The 13,887-nt window shown below is 39.6% G+C and overlaps 1 protein-coding gene across 3 annotated transcripts in view; it reads right to left on the minus strand.

Annotated features, from left to right (window-relative positions):
• LOC110966177 (inactive N-acetylated-alpha-linked acidic dipeptidase-like protein 2) overlaps positions 1–13,887 on the minus strand; it is a 580,988-nt gene that overhangs the window by 249,685 nt on the left and 317,416 nt on the right. The gene's annotated exons all lie outside the window — the stretch shown is intronic.

Here is a 13,887-nt window from a genome sequence, read left to right on the forward strand (position 1 = left end):
TGAGCAAGTGATATCCACCATTTAATGGGCTGACAACATTAAGAATATTGTTTGGTTGTAGTTAGAGCAAATACATCATTTATCCATCCATTCATTATCTGTACACTTCATTAGGGGGCTGGAGTCTATCCCAGCTGACTTAGAGTGAAGGCAAAGGACACCCTGAACAAAGAGACAAACAAGCACACTCACATTCACACCTATGGACAATTTAGAATTACCAGTTAACCTCAGCATGTTTTTGGACTGTAGGAGGAAGCCGGAGTACCCGGAGAAAACCCACTCACGCATAAGGAGAACATGCAAACTCCATGCAGAAAGACGGCCGGGACATGAACCAGGGATTGTCTAGCTGCACGGCAAAAGTGCTAAGCACCAAGCCCCTGTGCAGCCCTACATAATTTATGTTCATCTTTAAAAAATGATACAGTTATGATAAAAGATGAAGTAATGATGAATAGTTTCATATTTGCCTGGAGGTGTACTCACAACAAACATTAACAGATGGAGTTTGTGGCATAACAAGACATTTTTGTTGCGATGTTTAGACAAAGCATAGGCTTGGTTCAGGTTCGGAAAAGATCCTGATCCGTTTTTCAATAAGAAGGACAAGAAAATCACAAGATCCCGTTCACTTCTGCAACATTTGACCAAACAAAAATCTGTGTGACCTTAAAGTGCAGCCAAAACCTAAGAACACACTGGACCCAGCAAGTGGAGCCCAGTCTTCACCATCAGAGTCCTGCACTCTGTATGCCCAGTGATAGTGCCAATACTGTTATATAATGGCAATTTTCGCTTAAATATTTGCGCTAACATTTTCCTCATGCTTGGTTATATGGAGAGTCAAATGTAATGACCTTTATAAAAGGGAAAATGACCAGAAAATGATCAAGACATACACATAGACAATGGACAAACGGAGAGAGTAGATGACATCAGAGGAGAGGAAAAAATGTCTGACAGCTGTCACCCCAGTCAGTAATCCTCTCCTTCCTTATTGCGCATTCAAATAGGAATCAATTTGTGTGCTGAAAGGGGAAAAAGCTGCACGGTCATGGACACAACAAATCCTAGTTGGGTAAAACACTTTTGCATTTGGCCAGACTTAAGTGTTGGGTCTCATCCCAAATGAGCTGCCGGGAGCAAGGGCCAGAAAGGATAGAGGCAGAGAGAGAAGCAGGAATGAATACAGCTTAATTGGCCAGAAGAGGAAACTACAGCAAAGACTGAGGGTCTGGTTACTAATTCTGCCTCAGTGCTTATTGCCATTCAATCTAGCTTACTTTCCGGAGTGAGAAGACTAAATCCCACGAAGGAAAAACAGACTTGTTATAGGCTGCTGAACAGGAAAAGGAGAACAATGGCTCCAGAGAGAAATTCAGAGAATATCAAATACAAAATCCCACTCCGTGTTCATGCATTCATGTCATCTTTGCCCGTCTCACTCTACCAATTACTCTTTTTTAGTCATGACTGGGATAAGGATCTTGGATTTTTTTTTTTTGATCGACTGAGGTGGATTTTTTTTTATAACTCACCCTTCTGTTTTGTTCTGTCTGTGGCAAAAGAAGCTAACAATTGCTGAATTACAAAGACAGTGTTAAACCTAGAATCTTTTCAGTATACATATATATCTATCTATATATATTTATATTCTGCAAAAATAAATAAATATGATGACATAAAATATATAAAATGTAGGTATACACAGTAGGTACCTACACAAGTTAAGACATGTCTTGAGAATATTTAGCTAGGTGACATCATTGACCCTGTCCTTCTCAAGTAGAAATAAGTGATTTTCTGGTAATTATCTATCTATTCATCCATCCATCCTAAACCCTAATTAGTCAGTACAGCATTCATTACAGGTGGAGTAGATCATTCTAATTTGTTGCACTTTTTGTGCAAATTCAGTGGAAAAACTCCTCTCAGTCTGCTAGCTCTCTGCTCGGTGTGCACAGCTCTGGCGCTGTAAATGAGGAATAAAGTGGCTCAAACCGATCCACACTCCACTACTCCAGTGTGTCCTGCGCACATTTGTCATCGTACATGGTTGTGCACCAGACAGAGGGAAAGAGGGGTAGGGAGGAGATGGGGAGAATGGGGGCAGTGAAAATGAGAGGGACAGTACATCTGGTGCCTGCTAATTATTTAAATATGCTAACGAGCTAAATATCAACTATCTCTATCCAGAATTACAGATCAGTAGTCCACCAATTATCAGCCTGGGAGACTGTCAGATTCGATAAAAAGCATGTGTCTAATATTGATTACCGTTTCAAACTGAGTCCTGATAAAATGAACTCATTGAAAAATGTCAGCAATGTCCCACTGACAGTATTGTCTGATTGACTACACATCTTGAGTAACAGCCTAATGGCAAGGATACATACTGAAAAAGCCCTTTTAATTGAACACGTGAAATACAAATAAGAGCTTTGTGCAGGAGTTTTGTTGTCAATTTTGACACCGAGATTTTCATATTTGCTGTAAATACATTGATTCCAAATATTGATCACTGGTCCCCTTGATGATTAATAATCTACACTGTCTACCACAGAAACCACCTTTACTTCCAGTCTTGTGCTTGTGGTTACTGCAATGTGATTATCGTGGAAGACAGACGGCTCCACTGATCCGTGGTTGAACATGGATGGACAGATGTGTCTTAGTGGGTGTTTCTCAGGTGAAGTTCAGTTTGTGGACAAACTAAATGACTTTAAGTGCATCCATCACTTTTTTGGGGTTGTATAACTTCTTTCTTGGTGACCTCAGTATCTCCATCGTGTTTCAGTTGCTGTTGCCTTATAAGAGGCACTTGTAATTAGTTGTTATTTTCAGTTTGACTCCGTCTGCTGATCATGTATTCCTTTCACTATGTCTATTCAATTCAGTTTTACTTATGCACATTCCTATTTACCGAGAGTACTTCACATCGTAGGGTCAAGACCTTACAATATCATATTACGAATCCAACAATTCCCTTTGAGATCAAAGATGGTGGGATAAATAAAATACAGTGTCTCATCCACATTGCACCTGGCTTACATTTCAGAAGATGGTCTAGAAAATTCTGAAGGGTTGTTGGTCACACTGATAAATGGCATGTCATCAGTTTGTATCCATCGCTAACAATAAGTTTTTCAAAAAAAATAACCATAGACAGGGAAGAAATCAACTTGTCGGTCAGATGACAGATTCAATAAGCTCAGCAAGAGAGCAGTTACAGCTTCAGTACATAATTTAACTACATTTACTGCTGCAGCACACTAACAGAGGCCATTTACACAATACACGTGGGTGAAATTCATTGTTAAATAAATATACCCGTTATGCAGCTTTTGATTCAGTGTTTTGGCATCCAAAATATGACTGCTATGCATGAACACAATCTATGAAAGCTTAACTAAGAAGTATTTGTTCCTAAAGAGAACAAAAACTATAAAATTGGTTATTCTAAATTACAATCAAATGGCTTTTTGTTACAGTACTGACAAACAATATTCTAATGAGAGCAATCTGATCAGAAAAAGGCGCTGCCACATGACATTGTTTCCTCTTTGATATGGACTTGTGGAAAAAATTGCGCTCATTCAGCTGCACAATAAATGTGTGCCTGGAATCATTAAGACTGATGAATTTGACAAAATCCCACATGAGAAAATACATCGGTTCTAAACTGAAATCATGCTACATTTTTGCAAGCTATCAGTGTGGCATAAAAAGACAAAATTATTAAAGTCACTCAGCTGTAGAAACTGCAGAAAAAATACTTTTTTTGTTGTTGTTGCTCGCTTCAATAATTTGGCAGACAATTACAGGTTTCCTCTTCTTTTTGTTTCCTTAATTGGCTCAGAAGGTCCCACAGCCTTTAAATCTGTCTTCAATGACAATTTGTGGTGAATTGAAAAATTAAGTTTTTGTTCTTTTGTTTTATTAAATCACACCTTTCAAGCACATTTTCAGCAAAAACCCTGTAACCAGATGGGTCTGAGTGAACATTGTCCTGAAGGAAAACTCAGTTTTTCTTTTTTTTATTACCATTTAATGCATTCACCCATGAAGAACAACATAATTATAGAGCACACTTTTATTCAAGTGTGATGAGTGCATGCTGCATCTATACGTAGGTATAAGTAATTGCCAGGTTAAGCATATGTTATACACTTTTCCCTTTTGATATTCTACCTGCTGTAGAAGTGGATTCCTTATAGGCAAACCATCTATTTTCAGTCCTCTCCTGGGCATAGTCAGGCAGCGAGACACAGATGTTCAAATTTCCCACCGGACTCTATTCTTACACACGTGCACATCAAAATGGCACACACAAAAAAACCTTTTCTTCGGGCGGAGAAATTGTCTTGAGAACGTTAATAATTATGGCAATGCAATTAAGCAAACACGCTTCGCATAAGCCACATCTCAATTTGTCACCCTGTTAAATCTGAAAATCAACAGGACCGAGGCAAAGCTCTGTAAACACCATTTACACCATCCCTTCAAGTACAGGCATGCCTGAGTGAGAAATAAACTGCAGTATAGAGAACTCGATTATGCAAGCGTGCAGTGGATTCACATTGCAGTATGATGTTGCTTTTGATAAGCTATTAAACCTGACAAATGGAAACTTTGACAGTTGGGAGAAAAAAGTGCGAAGAGAAAATGTGTTTGCACATGTTTCCTTTGGTAAATCGAGTAAACAGGGAAAAAGAGTGTAGGACTTTGATCACTCGTGCTTTCTACTTCTCTCGCTGCTATTCTTTATGTGTCTGCAGCACATCTTTCTCGATGTGTCTCTACCTCTTACGGTACACTGTGATACAGTGTGTGACAATACAAACACCTCATTCTGTCATTGTCACTGTGCTAACAGGCACATTGGACTGCCTTGTTATCCAACTCAAACAGTGGGACCCAAAGAAACCGCAGCACATTTCCATAATGTTATTGACCGAGTGCCGAGACGAGACGCCGACTGGAATACGCACGCTCACCGTGCTATTTGCATGTCTATTACCTCAGAAAACCACGGCTCTTGACATGAGGCAAGGAGAGCCAATTTGAAGCTCTGCTGCACATCCAACATCCCTCAACCGCCCACACCCGTGCGCGAAACCCGAACGCACCAGAATCACGGCAAAAAAAAAAAAAAAACTACGGCAAAGCATTTTGGGAGACAGGAAGTAGTGTAATGAAGGCCAACTGTGTCTTTTAGTGGGTTAAACACACACACTTGACATGCATGATGGATCAGCTGTGAAATAGGCTGGAAGGCAAAGTTCGGCAAAGCCAGTGTGACAGGAATTTCAAAAAGGATGTACCTGTCTATCTTTCCAACATGATGTCAGGCGCCACCAGAGGTGTTTAGATTGTAAAAGGAAGATAATAGGATCGTGTATGACACAGGTGGCAGCTTTAGCTGTTGTGACAGCACGAGAGGATTACAGCACAGAGTCTGAGGATGTGAGGTGGATCCTGGCGGCTCAGCGAACTGAAGGCTGTACACGCTGTGCACTTGCAGTATGATTAAAAACTATGATTACAGTGTGCATTTATAGCTCAGGTACCTCAGCATTAGGACCTCGCTCTTCCATTCGAGATACTGAGGAGAGACAGCTTGCAAGATCTTAGCAACACCTCTCTCACTCTGCAGGTATATTCAAGCTTTGCCCATGTACAAAGTGGAAAACTTTAATTTGCCTGTCTTAATATCCACTGAAACTTTCTTAGAAATGTTAGTGAAATAATGTGAAAACATGTAAAGTTAAGAAAAATGTAAGCTATAAATGTAGGATCCGGTGTTTCTGGGGGCTGACAGAGAGGAAAAGTGAGAATATCTCAACTTTATCACTTCAGTTTCAGCTGTTCTTTATCTAGATAGTTCAACTTTACATTAACCCTCTGAATACCTGTTTGAAAGTCATCTTGTCTTGCCCAAAAATAACTATTTGTGAGTTTTTAACTTTAACTTCTACAAAATAAACAATTTGCACCAGAATCGCTCACAGTCATCTGTAACTCTGCTCATCTACGATCAACTGTCACAAGACAAAAAGTGAAGGACCTTTCAGCTGAACTGGGCTGAACTGCAGGCTGTGTACATAATGCAGATAGGAGCAAAGGTTGAAAACAAGTCAAAAATGTAATTAGTAAAATGTACATGTTTTCAGTTGAATAAGTAATGGAAGAAATTCCACTCCACATTTTTAAAAATGATTTATGGCATCATCTTTTGTAATACTGCAGAAAATACAGTGTTTTTTTAGTTCTAGTCACAGTTCTGCCGTTTCCATCGCCAAGCAGGACATTACATTGAAAAATTAGCCAAGAGTGAGTAAAAATGTGACAAGAGTACAAAATAACAAGTTCCAGAGGTTTAGAAGGTTAAAAACAAAATGACCCTTAGCAACTAATACTAATACATACACAGTGCCTGATAATCGATCACCTGATCACACTAAAACTGAGTCTCTCTGCAACAGTGAATAAACCAGTTAACATAATTTGCGAGTGTTGTAACATTTCTGAAAAATAAACTGCATCTAGCCTGATCCTATGCACCCGATCACCTAGTGATGACAGCTTGCTTTTTTCCCCACTCTATGCCACAATGACATCAGATAGAACCACATGTTGGATGTGGGCAGAATTTGATGAGGTTATGAATTTAAACCCATAAAGGTAAGTGCAGCTATGTTTGTACTTTTAACACATTGCAGCGTGAATATTTTCCTTTCTTCCATTTTTAGGCCTTGAAGTTATCGACAACTAGCCTAGCCATGCAAGACAACTCACGGCAACGAATTTAATTCTCTGCCAGGCTGAGTCTAGTTACCCTCCATAAGGCTCGAGGTTGGATGCTCCTAAAACTGGCCGACGAATCACCATGAAGTGTAGAGTCAGAAGGCGGGTGTAACTAAGTGACGACAGAGGCGTGACGATTCTGACAGAAACAACCGGAAACAACTAGCCTAGTCGTGCTCGACAACCCACAGCAACGAATTTAATTCTCTGCCAGGGTCGACAACAAAAACGACAACAGTCGTTGAGCTCCATTAGCACCGACTCTGAATAATCTTTCTGTTAAAATGTCTGTAATATACTTGAGCTTCACCCATTGACTATAAATAAGGCTTCACCGAACTACCGCATCCTCTGATTTCTGGCGCTCTAGGAACTACGTCAGCCTATTCGTTGCGCTGATTGGTTGTATACCTACCCAATTGCTGCAGAGTGATTTGAAAGACAACCTTTTAGCCCGCCTCCCTCCCTGTCGAGAGTTCCTAGACCCTTGTGTCTTCAGACCTGGGTCTAGCGCGACTAGGCTAATCGACAACCATTGCCAAAGGCGTTATGTTCTCAGGTTGTCAGTGAGTTCCATTTTTGTCAGTGTGGTGTCTCAGGAAAGCCGTGAGAGAATTTCACCAAATTTGGCACAAATATCTGGTAATACAAAAAGACAAAGGGATGTCATTTTTATCCAAAAGGTCAAAGGTCAACAGAACATCCCCATACTGTTTTGTCTTATGGTGTGATGCACGTTCAAAAGGTGCAGTCAGCCGAAAACCATTAACTTGGGTATGAATGTAACCACAGCAACACAAATGAGTCTTGAAGTGCAGATACGTATATGCTTTGTAATGCTTGTGCAGAAAGCACAGAAAAAAGCAGAGATGTGAGAATCATCAATCATCAATGAGCTGGTGTTTTGAGATCAGTCAATGCGAACATTTCTGGCAAAATGATAGTTTATGTCTGCATTTTGGCTGTTTTGGATGAGTACTTCATTACGCAACCTGTCCAGATCCATAATAGAACCTGAAGAATCTGTAAAAATACATACATTTCTAACTTAGAGTTTAATTGAGCACTAAATTATTGTTTTTATGTCTATGTTTTATGAAAATATAATCCATGAATAAGGAAGCTGTTACTGAAAAATTCTGAACATATTTGCTTTAAACTATCTGGATTCCTTCTTCAGCCTTTACCAATAAATCTGTGCGCGCGCATTCTGGTTTCTGTGGAGTGACATGAGATGCAGTGTTTGAGTTTAGCAGATGGTGGCAATATATTATAAAAACTATATCTTTCTACTGTGTATATTACATATTGCTTTGAAATATACCACATGCTTTCCTTGTTTTGAGTCATGCTGTTTTATAGCCATCAGGCCAATCAATATGGATGGAGATCAAGGACTTGCATACTATCAAACTGCTAGCTGCAGCTGGGCTCAACAGAGCCGCTCACAGCGAGACATTTGTCCTCCCACAGTGTTTAAGTCTGTTTCATACACAATGCATGAAAGTTTAAATTCTTTGAGCGCCCACTGTTTCACAAATGTTGGATGTTGATGGAATAATAATTTTGGCTTTGATTCCCATCCGGGTTTGCAGCCTAACTCTGTCATGACCACAGTGAATGTGTCATCGTTTGGTATCCCTGCCGCAGACCTAATCCATTCCTATCTGCAAGCAGACATTAATAAATCATACGGAGAAACTTTCAGAAGCTTTAACCTCCATGCATAATGCAGCTTGTGCTGATGCTAATGCTACAGCTGCTGCTCCCACATTCAACTGTCCCACTAAACAGCCAATTAACTGTAATGAATCCAGAAAAGTCCAACTTCAGCAGAATGAACAGAGAAAGTACTTTCTTCTAAAAACTGCAAGAGCTAATTCCTGATGAGAACTCACAAAAAGTTTGTTTTCACCTTGAAACAAAATGGGAGGTCAGACATAGTGTGATGGCTTCACTTCATAGAGAACACCCTTACTTCACTTTGAGCCGGCTGAGAACTGCGTGGGCTCACCCCAGTTGTGATCTTGATTAAATTGTCTTTAAAACTAAAGTGAATTGTTGTAAAGCTGCACTTGGATTGGATGCTTACTGAAGTCCTCGACATTTGAAGGTTGGGTATTAACACTTGAAAAACAGTGTAACAAAGATAAAAGATAGCAGGGATAATAAAGCTTACTGTTTTATTTTATTGGCCATGTTCAAGCAGCCTACAGTAGAACATTTACTCCTTGAATGATGAAAGCCAGAGTCTCCAGTCTCCTTTCAACATTTTATGATCATAACTTCATAAAATTTTTATCTAATTTATGGAATGGGCTCAGGCCGCAAGTTATTAGAACATAATTAGTGTGATCCCTTCATCAGTTAAAACAGTAAGTATTTTTGTTAAAGGTTGCATTCAAATTAGGCTTTCGTGAAATATTCTGAACAGTTTGCTGGAAATAAAGTTCCTATTGGATGACTCTGCGGCTCACATTTAGTGCCAACATTCAGTGCCAATGCAGAAGCCCTTTATGTGTGAGTTTGGCCTTTAAGTACTGAGGCAGGGAGTTCAGTAATAGGCTGACTTGGTGTATGGCAAAAGCTGTTTTAACATTTAATAGCTCAGTTGGACCATCCAGAATCACAATTACAGATATCAACAATGTAATTTTGAAGAGTTGTAATTACACTATAGTCAGATGATTATTATTATTACTTTTTTTTTGTCCAATGCATCTATGGCATCATTTTGACAAATCAAAAATGATAAATATCTGTAATTCAGTTTTGACTTTTTTAAACTGTTGTGCAAGCTACTAATGCAAAGCCTCCCACTGAATATTCACCTTTTATTAGAGCTTTGACCTCAGGCTGCTCTGATATTGTAGTAAAGTTTGTCGTATACAGCTACATTTACAGTATCATAGTATATCTGAACGGCAAACCACAATCCAATGGCTGTGTCATAACCACACATATCCGCAACATCATTTCACCTAGTGAAAGCTTAAATCAAGATATCCTGAGTTATATTTTGAATAGGCTGATTTCCAGTTTGAGATGTCTGCAACAACATTCCGATAACTGCAAGCCTAATTTAAGATATCGGAAATGTGTAATATATATGTCATGAATTCCAGAGAACCAAAGATATTTTAAAGTAGAATTATGACTAGTCAGAAATAAACTGTAGATATCTGAAACTGGAACAAATCATAATTTAGTTGCACGTATCTCCAGTTCACATTGAGAATATCTACACTGATTTGTAGATAGCTGTAATAAGAAACCACATGCAAATGAATGACAAATTACATTATTTAGAAAACTGCCATGACCATTGTGGAGAAGAGGAATTTCACTGTGGCTATCTAAAATGTTCTTTCAGGAGGAATCGAACTATAGATATCTGCAATACATATCCAGTCTAACCATTACATGTTAAAATATCTTGCCATAGGTGATGTATAATATTTGCATCCTGTCAGACAGTGTTTTGTTAAAATTAAGCAAGTTTCCCACCTTTAGTGATCCCTGCAGTTACTTGACTATATTATAGTTACGGTGTGTAAGAAAGCATTGGCAATAGAAGTAGAAACAGCATCCTACTGAATGTTACAGAATTATTTAGCAGAACTGTACAATATTGATTTTCTTCTCTGATGACAGACTTGTAAAACCCATGTTCTTCCTCTAATCTAAGGGGATTTAACATTCTTACATAATCTCTACTGCACTTCTTACACCCACCATTCACCTCACACCTCAACAAATCCTCAAGTTTTGTGCAGTTCATAAATTAGAATTAGGAAACAGAATTGGTTTTAGCTGCAAAAATGCCTGCTTTGTTTGTCCTTCACAAGAGGAAACAATGGCAGAGATTCTAACATTACACCTTCTGACATCATGCAGATCACCAGCTATTGCTACTTTCCTCCATTTACTGTACTGTGGCTATGATTGCCTCTTTAAAGGGGAAAAGGTAGATGTCTTGTAGCAACCTTGCATTTAAATCAATATGCTAATGGAAACAATTCCCATTCATTGGGTTCATTTGAATCCAGCAGAGGTTTCTAAATAACCCAAGGGACCCTGTAAAAAGACTCACCTGTCAACTGGTTCAAAAACGAACACAGGGAAATGGTTTGAACATTCTGTTTGGATACATCAGAGGAGCGCTGACAAAGAATTGCTGCATGTTAAAGGTTAACACAATTATGCAATCGCCGCCATACACACAACCAGTGGTGTGTGATATCAAAGAGAACACGTGCAGAGAGCAGTCACAAGCTGATAGCCCGTAGTTCTCATTTGTTAAACACAGCAAGGGGATACAGAAATTAATCTGTGAAATACAAACCACATGCATGGCAGCTATATTCAAAAGACAGAGGAAATTGCCTCACTACCAGGGGCAACAACTTGGCAGAAGACATGACATGTCTGATAGAAAAAGGTGCCAGGAACAATAGTTTCTCTTTTTCTCGCAAAGGAAAAAAACAGCGTCTGTTTCCCGCTTGTGTTCTGCTCTCTCATGAGTCTGGAGCATGGCATGTTTTTCAGGCTGTCCTGTCTCATTGTTAAAATGACCAGAAGCATGTCCAAAATCAGCATCTGCAGCACTAATGACACAGAACAAAATCTGTTCAATAAATAAATTATGACCGGTTACTTCACAAAAGGTTGGCTTTTACAGTTTAGATCTGAAGAGCGATGCACTCAGACAGTCAACAGCACTTTGTCATTCATTTGAGTGTATAGCAAGGTCACCTCGCAAAAAGCCTGAAACTGCTCAGCTTTTGTTGCAACAAACAACACCAGCAAAATATAGTGTGACATTGTTGTACACTTCTGAATAAAATAGTGGTGTTGCTTTTTTCAGTCACACAAAAACAGAAAGGAGAGAAAAACTGTTGGGCAGCGTCTCGTATGGGTGGGCAGATTCGGATTTGATACTTAAGAATACTAAGGTCTTGAAAAAAGATGTTAATATTACATTACTCCACCATGTTTTGTTCTAGTGCTGGTGCATAAATGTGTAAATGACGATGGCTTTATGAGGGATTCAGCTGTATTAAAATGCAGTGCATATGAACACAAAGAGCAAGAGAGATGCAAACAAATGTAAATAGCTGGCACTGGCTTATTTTAGGTTTCAATGAAGAGTAATGGGTAACATGAAAACACAGTAACTCACCCAGTCCTTGTTGTCACGGGTTTCAATATAAATCCATCCTACATTTCCCCTCATCTCTGCGTGTCCCCCAGCTTTACAACTTCCACTGAACTCTGACCTCTTAGCACATGATCAGAGCTAATGAAAACATTAGCCACTTAAGACATGCTATCTGCAAGGATTTTTCAATTGTTGTGGTGACATTGCGATTAAAAATCAAAGTCATCCCCTGGGTTTCAGTTCATCAGATGCTAGGAGTGCCTGAAAACTCCTGTGTTCACTCCAACAGCAGAACATTTGGTGCACTCGTGGCTGAGATTTAAACTTGGCAGTAACAGCTATAGAGAGCAAATAAACCCGGAAGACTGTAAGACAGCTGCTCATTCTGAATGGCTCACCCATTTTAGGCTGAAAGAACATTTTATCCCCACATTACACCGTCTATCCAGTCTGCACTTACTCTGTTCCACTGCAAATACAAATTTAATATGAATCCAAATCAAATTGTTCGTCAAGTGCGCGGTGCCTAATCGAAACTGTTCACCCGCGTTTTCCAAAAATTAAACTGCTAATCAAGTTTTTACACACTAAATCACACAAACAAAGTTGAAGTCGTTAATGTTTTCTGAGCCAGTCACTTGAGTGCGTCTTCAATAAAATCAGACTTTTCTGTTGGCACCGGTTCAGCTTTATACCAAGTGTCAAGACAGTTGTGGGGCGAGCTAGAAAATCCAAGCTGTGACATCTCTTCCAAGAATAAATGAATGCTACAGCAGCATGGTGCACATCAGACTAGATGAATGCTGGAGCAACAGAGAGTAAGCTTGACAGCAAACACCTGCCGATGACATCCAAGCAAACACTGCGGGCTCTGGAGAAATCTGCATACGACTTGAATTTCTTTTTTACATACACGTAGCACTCTGTGACATTCACAGACATGTAATAAGCACGTGAATATACAGACGCCCATCTAAGACACAGTAGCAGAGCCGTAAACTTTAAAATGACGTGATTGGCGGTTTTAATGCATGCCAACATGCGGCCGATTTGTCTCAAATGCCTTCACAAGGCAACAACCCACACCTACACAATGACATGCATTTACAGCATACAACATAGCAGGACTGGGAAAGATGTATGCATGCAGTGGCAGAGGGTTTGATTTGCTGTAGCTGTCTCAACAGGCAGCGTATGACAACACAGCAGCGATGCAGCACTACAAGGAGCAGTCAAATTAACAAGCTGAGGAAGGAGGAGGAGAGGGTGGAGAGAGGAAGACAACAAAGTCCAAACAATACACTGAGAGGCGGGGAAAGTCTGGGGGAACATTATACGGAGCCCTGGCAAACAGTGGAATTACATTTACTCTAAACAGCTCTTCCACTTGCAGCATTTCCACTGGGGAGCACTACTGACAGCTTCTTGTGTCTTATTTTTCCATTTGAAAAGGAAGGCATTGTTGACACCACTGAGAACCGGGTGTGTTTTAAAGCTCTTAAAACACCAAGGGCCTGAAAAGGTAAAAGTGTTTCAACCGCAGCAAAACAGGTGCAAAGCAACAGATTTTCAAAAGTCTCACAAAACAGCGGGATGCACCTCCATTTGCCGGGGAAAAATGGCCTATATTTCAGTAAACTGCCAGTAATTGTTTTGTATCAGAGCAGGTGAGAAGAAAAAAAGCAGCCTCTGAAATAACTACAAATCTCAGAGTATTTAAATTGTCCTTCTGTCTTACAAGGAGACGTAAAGATGTTTTTTTTCATAATAGCAGAGCCTCTGCTTGGAGAAAATGGTTGTGCTTTGAGTGGAATAATGGTGCAGCTTACTTAATTGCACTAATTGATCCAGTTTTTGCCCTGACCCCGTGAAGTCTCATTAAAGAATATGTTTAAGAAAGGCAACTGACAGTTAGT

This window comes from Acanthochromis polyacanthus, chromosome 4 (genome assembly GCF_021347895.1).
Source record: "Acanthochromis polyacanthus isolate Apoly-LR-REF ecotype Palm Island chromosome 4, KAUST_Apoly_ChrSc, whole genome shotgun sequence".
Taxonomy (NCBI): domain Eukaryota; kingdom Metazoa; phylum Chordata; class Actinopteri; family Pomacentridae; genus Acanthochromis; species Acanthochromis polyacanthus.